This window comes from Coccinella septempunctata, chromosome 2 (assembly GCF_907165205.1).
Source record: "Coccinella septempunctata chromosome 2, icCocSept1.1, whole genome shotgun sequence".
Classification (NCBI taxonomy): Eukaryota; Metazoa; Arthropoda; class Insecta; order Coleoptera; family Coccinellidae; genus Coccinella; species Coccinella septempunctata.
The window spans coordinates 5,874,312-5,885,077 of record NC_058190.1 but is presented as its reverse complement, the minus strand read 5'-3'; positions in this window follow the sequence as shown (position 1 = coordinate 5,885,077).

The window sequence follows — 10,766 nt, the reverse complement described above, 5'->3', positions numbered from 1 at the left end:
AAATCACATTGATATCGTTTCCTATAATATCTGTTAAAGAATATGTGGAGCTGATGGAAGCTGGAGTTGTAGTACATATAGATATATTGATTACTCTCTAACCATCACAATTTTTCTGCAACCTCCACAATTCATCTCTTCTCAATTCAGCCGTTAGTTACTACGAAAATCAATGCGACATAGAAATATTATAATTATTTGGGAAGCTGCTGAATACTTCTATGTTCGATTGCCCATGACAATAATGCATTAATAGGAAATTAACCAATAAAAGGGTTCATTAACAGCTAATTTCGTGTACGTTAAACAGTGCTATTATTAAGACACATTTATTTTAATGAGCAACTGTTCTAAAATCTCAGAAATAAAATTCGTTCGAAATCAACAGGATACTTAACGAACATGGGTATACGCACAAGTAAGAACTCATTGATTTTCAAAAATTTCTAATATTTATTTAATTCATTAACGATAACAAGCTATAAAGAATCATCACATGATTCATCATCTGAATCTTCATCTGAATCCATATCATCATTTTCACTATCGTGATCTGACAAGTCGAGCTCGGGTGTTGCAGAATCCGAAAAATAAATAAAATTCAGTAAAAATAGTTATTTTCATATCAAGTGCGGAAAGTAATACTTGCCCGCACGAAACTGCCGTTGGCCGAACGATGCGAAGCAGAGTTCGGCTAAGCAGTTGAGTGCGGGCAAGACACTTTCCGCTAGAGTTAGGAACAATATTTTTTCTACAAGCGCTTGAAATTCATATATAATGACAGATGTATTTCTGCATGTCATTACTATGGTTTTCTCATCGTTGACGTTCTGTGCATAGAAACATGATAGAATTTAATTTACTCTATAATCAATAAAACTATTATCAGGTATTTGGATTATCTATTTCACTACTCCCTATTCAATCATTATACCGACGTTTCGGTAGCCTATCGGACCTTTTTCAAGGCTAAACAATTTTAAAATATTTAAAAAGACATCAATAGACATGAAACAAAACTTCGATACACTTACATAAATGATCTCAAAGAAGTTGAGTCAAACATAATAAAAACTGCACACAAGGTTTCATTAAAAGTGACTTTGAACTCCAGTGAAAATTTTCTCAAAATTTTCTTTAAAACAAGTCAATAATGTGTGGGAAAACAGAATAATCTATGTTAGATATTAAAATTATAGAGCATAATTTCCAAAATAGAACCATTGAAGTTGGTAGGAAAAGAAGAATCTTGATTATTTCCACTGAGTCCACTGACGTCTTCCTTATAATTCACCGTTTTGTTTAGTGTTGTGTGAATCATTTCGCTTATGTTTCTACGGTAACTGTTGTTTTCATGGTCGAGTACTGTTGTTCCCTCGAAATGAAACTTGTGTCCTTCCCTGTGTGTATGTGAAGTGAGAGCAGTTTTATCCCTATGTGTGATGTTGTTGGAGTCTGCTCTGTGTTGTCTAATTCTGTCCTTTAATAGTTGTTTCGTCTGTCCGATGTAGGTCTTCTCGCAATTACAGCATGGAATCTTATATACCACTGACGATTGTGACATTGTCGGTACACAATCTTTTAATTTCGTGAAGTATTTTCCCGTTGTGATCTTGTTGTAAAATGCACCAGTGCAACCAATCCTCTTGAAAATTCTTGAAATCTTCTGTGAGAGACCGGGTACGAAAGGGAATCTGTAATATTGTGTTGGTTCTTTGTTCCTTTGTTGGGTGTTGTCCAATTTTTCCTGGGTCTTATTCACAACTCGTCGAATGACATATTTGGGGTAGTTGTTTTCTCTCAAAATGTCACAAACTCTCTGTGTACTCTCATCTCTGAATTTGCTGTCACTTAAAGATAATGCTCTATACATCAGACTAATTGCCGTGTTTGCTTTTTGGGTGTTACTATGATTGCTGTAGTAGTTGATTATTCTATTGGAACTTGTCGTCCTCTCTTGTTATTGAAAGATGCAAGAATGTAATTTTGTTTTCATTTTCATCCTCTACAGTGAACTTTATATTGGGATGGTATGAGTTGAACAGATCAATAATAGTTTGTCTCATTACTGCAGGAATCAACATTAAAGTGTCATCTACATATAGTCACATCATAAGGATGTGGAAACCTAATTTCTCGTATACGAAGTCGAACAAGTCATTCATCACTAAATTTGCAAAGCTGGTACTTGCAGGGGCTCCCATTGCAGTGCCCACTAGTTGTTGGTAGAATTTATTGTTGAAGCTGAAGTATCCACCTTCAAAACATAACTCTATCAGTGATATGAAAGTAGACTTGTCTAGATTAGTAAAATTCTTGATGTAGTGCCATCTCTTATGTGTAACTTTGATTACTAGTTCTTTGGAAATGTTTGTGAATAGGGAAACTACATCAAGTGATATAAGTATATAACCTTTTGGTACCACAATATTCCTGATGATCTCTTTGACTTGAATGGAATTTTTAACATTGTATGGTGATGTTGATAAAACCTTGGATAGGATGTCATGCATAAGTTTTCCCAGGTTGTAGGTGGGTGCATTAATGTTGCTTACTATTGGTCTTGAACTCAATGTCTCTTTGTGAATTTTTCTTAGGCAGTTATAATTTAGGTATAACACTGTTATGTCTGATCAACGTTCTATATTCGGTCTCATTAATTAATCCAGCTGCCTTCATCTGTTTTAACTTGTTGTTAACTTTGTCCTGTATCTTCTTTGTGGGGTCTGTGTTCAAAGGTCTATATGTTTCCCTATTTTCACTCTATAATATTTGCGTGCTGGAAAAACCCCTGCTAATCCATTCCCGCACGCATTTGAAATAGCAGGCGTTTTTCCCGCACCTTTTGGGAAAGTGACTCTTTGCATTGCAACTTGAAATGCGTGCGGGAAAAAGGTTGAACACGCACGCTTGTAGAAAAAAGAATTCTTGTGATTGTTTAATCCAGATAAAGATATTTCTATACCTGTATTTTCTTGTAGAGGTGGAATAATGACATATTGTACAAGTTCTGGTAATTGGTCGCCTTCGAACCAATCAAAGTCATATTTCTCATCCACCAATTTCCACCCGTAGTCTGTAGGAGATAGCTCCGTTGGAATTTGACGGTGAGCATTACGCCAAATATTTTAAATGAAGCTCGCTCTTAAGAACTGCTGCATCAATTCCGATTGGCATGGTGGCATACTCGACCCATCTACATTCTTTATTTTAATTTTAAAAGGTGTGGTGCTTAAACATTTATACGTCTGTGAAAATAAAACGAATCTTGCATCGTCAATTGATTTAATTTTTTTCAAGCCGTATAAATGGCAAACAAATTCTTAAACCTTATTGAACATGTCATTCTGGTTGCTTGCATCTACAAGTCCAAGGTCAGCGAATGTTTTTTGAAAATCTTCGCTTTGCTTCATTATCTGCAGAGGTTTTTTTTTACCTTTCTTGTAAAAAGCTGGGTTAAAATCACATCCAGCCAAAGCATGCAGTCCAGGAAGAGCATTGCAAACAGAATTTCCCAATTCTTGATGCATTCTACTGACATTAATCATCCTTTGATGCTTTCCAGTCACACGTCCAGTCCAGTCTACGCATATTAAAGCTGTGTCCCGATCGGACGCTGACTGACTATCATAATTTTGATTTAGATACCAAAATACAAAAGTTTATAAAGTTTCAGCCTTAAGAAATTGATTTTGTTATGTCGGTAATCACGACATGTTTGACCGCGCACCAGACGCACATGTTCTAACATCCACTTGACTGACCGCAGCATTTTATTGTATATTATGATTGTAATCACCTGAGAAAAAACCAGGCTAAGAAATTCAGAGACTTTTTCTGGCTCTGGCTCTTGGACTAATTGACCGTATAGAAACTGTCGGCTTCATTTTTTCCGAGACTTCTGTAGCGAGCTACGTTATTTTTCCTCATGTCTGATTTAGGCGCCACCAATTTTTACTTGTTTTTCACTTTTCAGCCTCTCAATCTGATTGACGAGATTGCAGACACTGAGTGGCAAGCCCACTAAATGTAAAAACGATGGCATAAGAAGCAACTTCGCGTGATCGTACATGGAATCTTGGACCCCATCAATTTTATTTTCCCTTTTGCTGTACGAGAGGTGTTTTTTGATTGACATCTCATCAAACATTATAGCGCCGACGTCATCTCCTTTTGCTACACTTTTCACTGATTTTCTTAAAGTGTGTAAGACTTCTTCACTTATTTCAGGTCTCAATTCACTCAGAGAAATATGTAGCCTGGAGGTGATTCCTTAAATATTGTAAGGGCTAATAGTTTTTCCTTCGCTTTTCTTGCCGGAGACTCTTAGCCGTGGCTTGAAAAAAGTTGCAGCTGCTGCAATTTTGGCTTTTTAGGCTGTTGTTCAAGTCCTCCATCATAGCTTTGGGGGTGGAATTTTTATGATTCTCACGAAACGCCCTCTGAAACAATTATAATCACGATCCAAAACAAACATTTTCAAAATCGAAACAATGACCTGATGAGAAAGCATGACATTATAAGGCAGCGGGTTTTTCTTTGTTTTTATAATTTCTGTAATGTTGTGCTGATCTAATTTTTTTCTAATCTTTCAAATGATCCGCATTTACTCAATGCGTGTTATCGGTTGTATAATTTTGTATAATGTTCTCGAATACGTTTCTTGAATGATCTTTCCGTTTGTACAATATATAGTTACCATTGGTCAATCATTGATTCTGGTAGAGCAATAACAAAACGATACTGTCTGTATGAATAAAGCGGTCTTTCAAGTGATACATATATGTATGTTCATTAAAATTTACAGTAAAAAGGTACTTGTGTATACTGATATATCACATTTTGGACAGAGATTATTTCATATAAAGTAAAACTAATAAAAAATAACACATAAATAAATCCAAACAATTAAGTGATAAAGTTGTAACGAAACAATACTGTGTGTGAATAAAGCAGTCGTAAGTTATACATATATGTTCATTAAAAGGTATTTTGGTGTACCAATATTAGTTATAAACTAATAAAAAGTAACGCCTGAATAAATAAAAAAAATCAAGTGTAAATAAAAAGTTGAAAATAATAAAAGTAACATAAATATAAATCAAATAACAAGGGAACAAGACGTAACGAATCATTTATGGTAAAATTTTTTTTTCATCCACTCAAAAATTTTAATATATCGTTTGAGGTAAGAGCTTGTTTCCTGGATTTTTTACCAGGAGACAAGTTCTTACTTTCGGCATGATGTTGCTACTGTCTAACTTTTGAGAATATTTTATCATTCCAGTGCTACTTGCAGAAGCCATTGGCTGGAAATAAACATCCCTAAAATATATTTTCTGGAAATCCTCAAAGTATTTCCACTGCACAGAGTGCTTTTCAGTTTTATTCTTTTCTCTTCTAATTTTGTCATAAGTTTTTTTTAAGTTCCTCCACTTTTCATCACATTTTTGTGCATTTTTGGCAATGCCTTTTTTTGCAAGAATCTCACTTATTATATCCCACAATTTTTTTTTGTGTATGAGGGACTATAAAATTTTTCTTTGTTCTCATTTTACGAAATAAATTTGATAGCCTCATGTGACCAGAGGTATTTACTTTCACCTCCCAATGTGCTTGCCACTGAACATAGATACACTATCGATTGAAAAGTTTGTGGTGGTGGAGGCACTGCTAGCCATAGAGACATATTGCTACTCATAGAGGCTCTGATAGCTATTGAGGAACTTGTAGCCGTCGAGGTAGCAGTAGCTGTACAGCCACTGATAACCCTGGAGGCACTAATAGTTCTAGATGCACTGGTAGCTGTAGAGGCGCAGGAAGCTGTAGAGTCACTGACAGCTATCGAAGAACTTGTAGCCGTAGAGGCAATGGTGGCCATAGAGGTACAGGAAGCTGCAGGGAAAGAGGTGTTTATTGTTTTTGAATGCTGGGGATCCGTTTCCCCAAAAGATCCATGAACTTTTTTTGTTGCACAATCTATTTAGACTTTTTCGTAATTTTCCAGGCAGAGGTGCTTGGGAGCAAATTGCTTCTCCATAATTTCCAGCATTGTTCCTAGGAAGGCATTAAAGTGGCCGCATTGGAATAGGTAGTTATTCTGAAATTGATTGATTGGGGTGTTATCTGCCTGAATATTTTTACTGAAATTCATATATTTTATCTTTTTGCTTTTTTATAACTGGAGAATTACGTACCTCTATTGGGCAAAATGCAACTTCTTGTATCATTTCAGGATTAGGCAATTTACCTGTTCCGACTTTACCACCTCATTCTCGGCCTGCCGGCACTTCTACGTCCTGTGGGGTTGTAGTTAGCATGTTCATCTCAATTTCCATTGCTTCATACCATTTTTCAGCATTTTTTCCATTTAATGCTTGAGTTGTTGATTTTGGTTCTTCTTCCATTATATTTGTGACCTTGTTACAACAATGGCAATTTTTAATTCTTCTTGAAGATCTTCTAATCTCTGCTTCCCCTGGATCAGAAGTCTCTAAATTCATTGGATTTTCAATATCATCTGCAACGTGTTCATTCTCTACAATAATTCGTTCGTTTGACGTATTGGGAGTGTCAACTTCATTTGAATCTTCACAATCTAGATTTCCCAAAGTTATAAATTCTGGTGGTCGACCAATGTTATTTTCCTTGAATGGAAATATATTTTCTTTGAAAATAATGTCTCTACTTACTATTAGTAGTATTAGTTTTTTCTCGTTTATGTTCCATACTCTGTATCCTTTTACTCCTTCAGGGTATCCTAAAAATACACACTTTGTGGCTCTGGGATCTAATTTGGTTTTGAACTGGTTGTTTTGTACCCAAGCACAACATCCAAATACTCGCATTTGTTCTATATCACCTTCTGTTAATTGCTTCGAGTTCCATATTTCATGGGGAATTTTATTGTTTATTCCACAATACTAGATCAGCTTCAGCTTCACAATCGTTATTAACCTTTATGTCAGTCTACTTTCATAGAAAACGACTCGATTGACATTACAGTGGCTTTCGCTTATGCAACAAATAATACACATTCTTGTATTTAAAAAAGCTCAACACTAAATAAACATAATATTCAACACAATGTGCGAACTTTTTCCAAACTGTACTAGTAATGGAAGTGTTCCCTGACCCATTGACATAGTGCTTTCAGTTTCCGATGCCAAAACAACAGATATCGGCTCTTTATAAGCCTGATAGTTCAACAAAATATTCTGTACATTCACTACATGGTGAGATGCTCCAGAATCAACTAGAAATGTTGCAAACATACTGAAATTATTCAAATCGAACAATGACTTGACTAGATTGACTAGAACGACTAGATTTTTGATCATGTTCTTTCTTATGGCAGTAAAAGCAGAATCTCTCTGTGTTCACACATGTGTTTGACTTGTGGAACACCAAACCACATTTTCTGCAACTTGCATCACGCTTCTCAGCTGGTGTCATTTTCTCGATTTTCTCCAACTGATCCAGTGTGTAAGGACTCTTTTCTACCCTCTTCTCTTTAAAATAAGGAGACCTCTTTGCTGGATACTTCTCTTTGTTTGAACCATCCTTGTTTGTCCGATCAGACCTATTCTTGTTTTCTGCTTCCCTGAAATATTGGCTATTCGCCACTTCCAGAAAGGCATTCTTTACGAATTCATACCTCGTTTCCTCTGGTAGTGTAGCCATTGTGGTGAAAAACGCCAAGAAACCATTAGCATCCTTGATTTTATGGAGCAAAAATATCCCAGCCCAGTTCCTTGAATTCTTGAACTCCTTTTTCAAATTGTGAGACGAAGTTCACCAGGTTCATCTTCGGATAAAATGTTATTTTTCCAAAATTGCCCAATACTTCCACCATTTTTTGAACGTCATTTTTGCCGAACATTTGAATCAGTTTTTTGAAGGCTTCAGCTGCCGATTTTTCGTTTTCTATTACAGCTCTGGGAGCGTGCTTCAAAGATGCCTCCAAGTATTGTAGGACTTGAGCGTTGTACATATTTTTCTTTTCTTAGCTCATGCTACACTCTGGTCCACCCATGTTATGAAGTAAAAATTGGGATATTCCTAGGGCCCTTATGTCACGCTCGACTCTTTGTTTCCATAAACGGTAATTGGAATGACCCCTCAGCTTGCCGCTGTTCTCAAATTGAGGTATTATGAAGGTGGGTATTGACCTTCCCCACAGATGATTCTTATATTGTGCTTCCTGTTGATGTTACCGGAGGACTCAAGTTATTTATTTGATCTGCCAACATCTTCACGAAATTGGTGTTCGTGAGCATCGCAAAAATGTTTTCTGGTACTCCCATCATTGACCTTTCGCTTGCATCGGATTGGTCCATCTCGACCATCTCTTCTTGATTGAACATGCTTTTTGTTTTGATGTTGAACACGTGGTCTGTTTCTTAATTAATACGCACGCACAAACACACAAGCGCTGATACCATGTGAGGGTGGATACTCTTACAACTGATGAAACGGTTTTAACAGAGTTTATTTGAAAATATATTTTAACACACTGGTGAATTACACAAAATGGCCGATGGTCGCTTGAAGCTATTAATAGTGAGAATAGCCTTTATCTATTCGCATTCCCAAAAGAACTGGCTTCTGCACCATTAATAGCACGTGTACCTAACTTAGTTGCTCTTGCGCATTAGGCCAAACATCAGTGGCGAAGCTTGCCTTAGAGGGGCCCTGCATCAAAATGTGTTGAGGGGCCCTAAGGAAATGTGAAGTAAAAATAAAAGTAGCAAAAAATGTTCGATTAGTATCGAAATGATTATATATACTTATAATCAAAAGTTCTAACTCATACTTGGTGCTGGGAGCGAAATAATACACAAACAAATAACATACAAAAATTATAAAATAATATACAAATAAATAATATACAAACAACATCATAAAATGATAAACAAACAAATAATAAACAAAAAATACCAAAAATTAAAGATACGTTTTTCTAGCATTTATTTCAGCAAATCTATTTATCAAATCAGCCATAGCTGATGACGATTTCAGTTTTTAAATTATTCCCCCTCTATTGACAATAACGACATGTCTGACAGCCGTTCCTGTTCCATAGAAGTCCTCAGATAATTTTTTATGAGTTTTAATTTTGAAAAACTCCTTTCAGCGATTGCAGTTGTAACCGGAAGGGTCTAAAATAAAAGGCATGCAGTAATATTGTCCGGAAAACTGGATGCAAGTCTATTGAATTTTATCAGGACTAATTCTAAAAGTTCTTTGATGGCACAAATTTTCTGAATTTCAGATTTTAAGTATTCGTATCTATCTGAATGATCGATTCGGTGTAATGAACGGGATTTTGAAATGAATGGTTGTTTTAGCAGTTATTCTCAAAAATGCTATTGTAAAACTTATAAGATGTTTTAGATAACATTTTTAGGAATTTTTTGCTTACAGGTATTCGGGGGCCCCTAAAGACTGGGGGCCCCGTATCACTGATACCGCTGTAGCTACGCCCCTGCCGAACATAATATTAGTTGTCAGCAGGTTGTTTTATAGAAGTGGACTGGTCCCAAATCAACTTTGGCCAGCAGTTCTTACTTCAACAACTACTGCTCGAATCTCAATGTTACAACAAAAATTTGACTTAATCTTCTTCGGCAGGTTAACCACTAGTCTCATAACCAGTTGCTTAACCAAATGAGTGACAACCCGCCTCTAATGTGATACATTCCTTTAGCAATAAATGTCGAAATAACATCGACCTCGGTGCTATTGTTTGATCTTGTCTAGTCAACTGAATTCAACTCGATCGAAACACTGTGTAAACTGTTCTCGTTTCTCAGCTCACAGACTTTTTTTTTTATCTATTACTACTCTCACGTTAAATTTTAATTTCACTGTAAGATGAAATATAAATGATGATGGCATCATAATTGTTTTATTCAAGATCAAAGTTAGAATGTTAGTTAATACAAAACTTCAACGAAAAACTGTTTTAATACGAAAAAAATTATAAAAAAACAAACTTCTAAAAGATAATTATGACACAATATACATGGTCTTTCACGAGGAACCTCACCCATATTTATACGGGAAACTACTGAACGTATTTTCATGAAATTCAGCACTTATAAGTATTTCACGATGCTGATGAAATCTAAAATATTTTCAAGGCATGAGCACCTCCGGTTTTTCCGGAAATGACGTCAACTTCCGTTTTTCAAATTAGAACACCATTTTTTTATTGCAGAAATAGATTCCTTCAAGTTATTTTGATGTAACATTTTTCAGTTTTGGTTGAAAATTTCTATCTGAGCGGGAAAATTCGAAAAAAAAATCGAAAATAGAGCTCCGCTGAAACAAGAATAACTTCGAGGTTTTTGGATGGAAAATTTTCCTTTTTGGGATTTTTCAAGATGTAAGATTGATGTATCCACTTTAAAAATCGAAATCGCGATTCATGATACAGGGGGTGAAGAAATCGCTTCAAAGTTGGGGATGACAAAATCGTGAAAAATCAATTTTTTCAAATTATAACCCCATTTTTTTATGGCAGATATTGAATCTACGTCAAAAAATAATGTGAGTGTATGCATCACACCCTTGCCCTAAAGTGGATATTTTCTGAGTTATTCACAAAGAACTGTTTTTCGTCTTGAATTTTCAGCTATTTCTTTTCCCTTCACGCCAAAAAGATGAAATTTTCAGGAACTGTTATTTGAACCCTGCTGTAGATTTTTCACCCCTTCTTGAAACCGACTTCAACTTACTATTAGGAGAACCATGGCAAACTC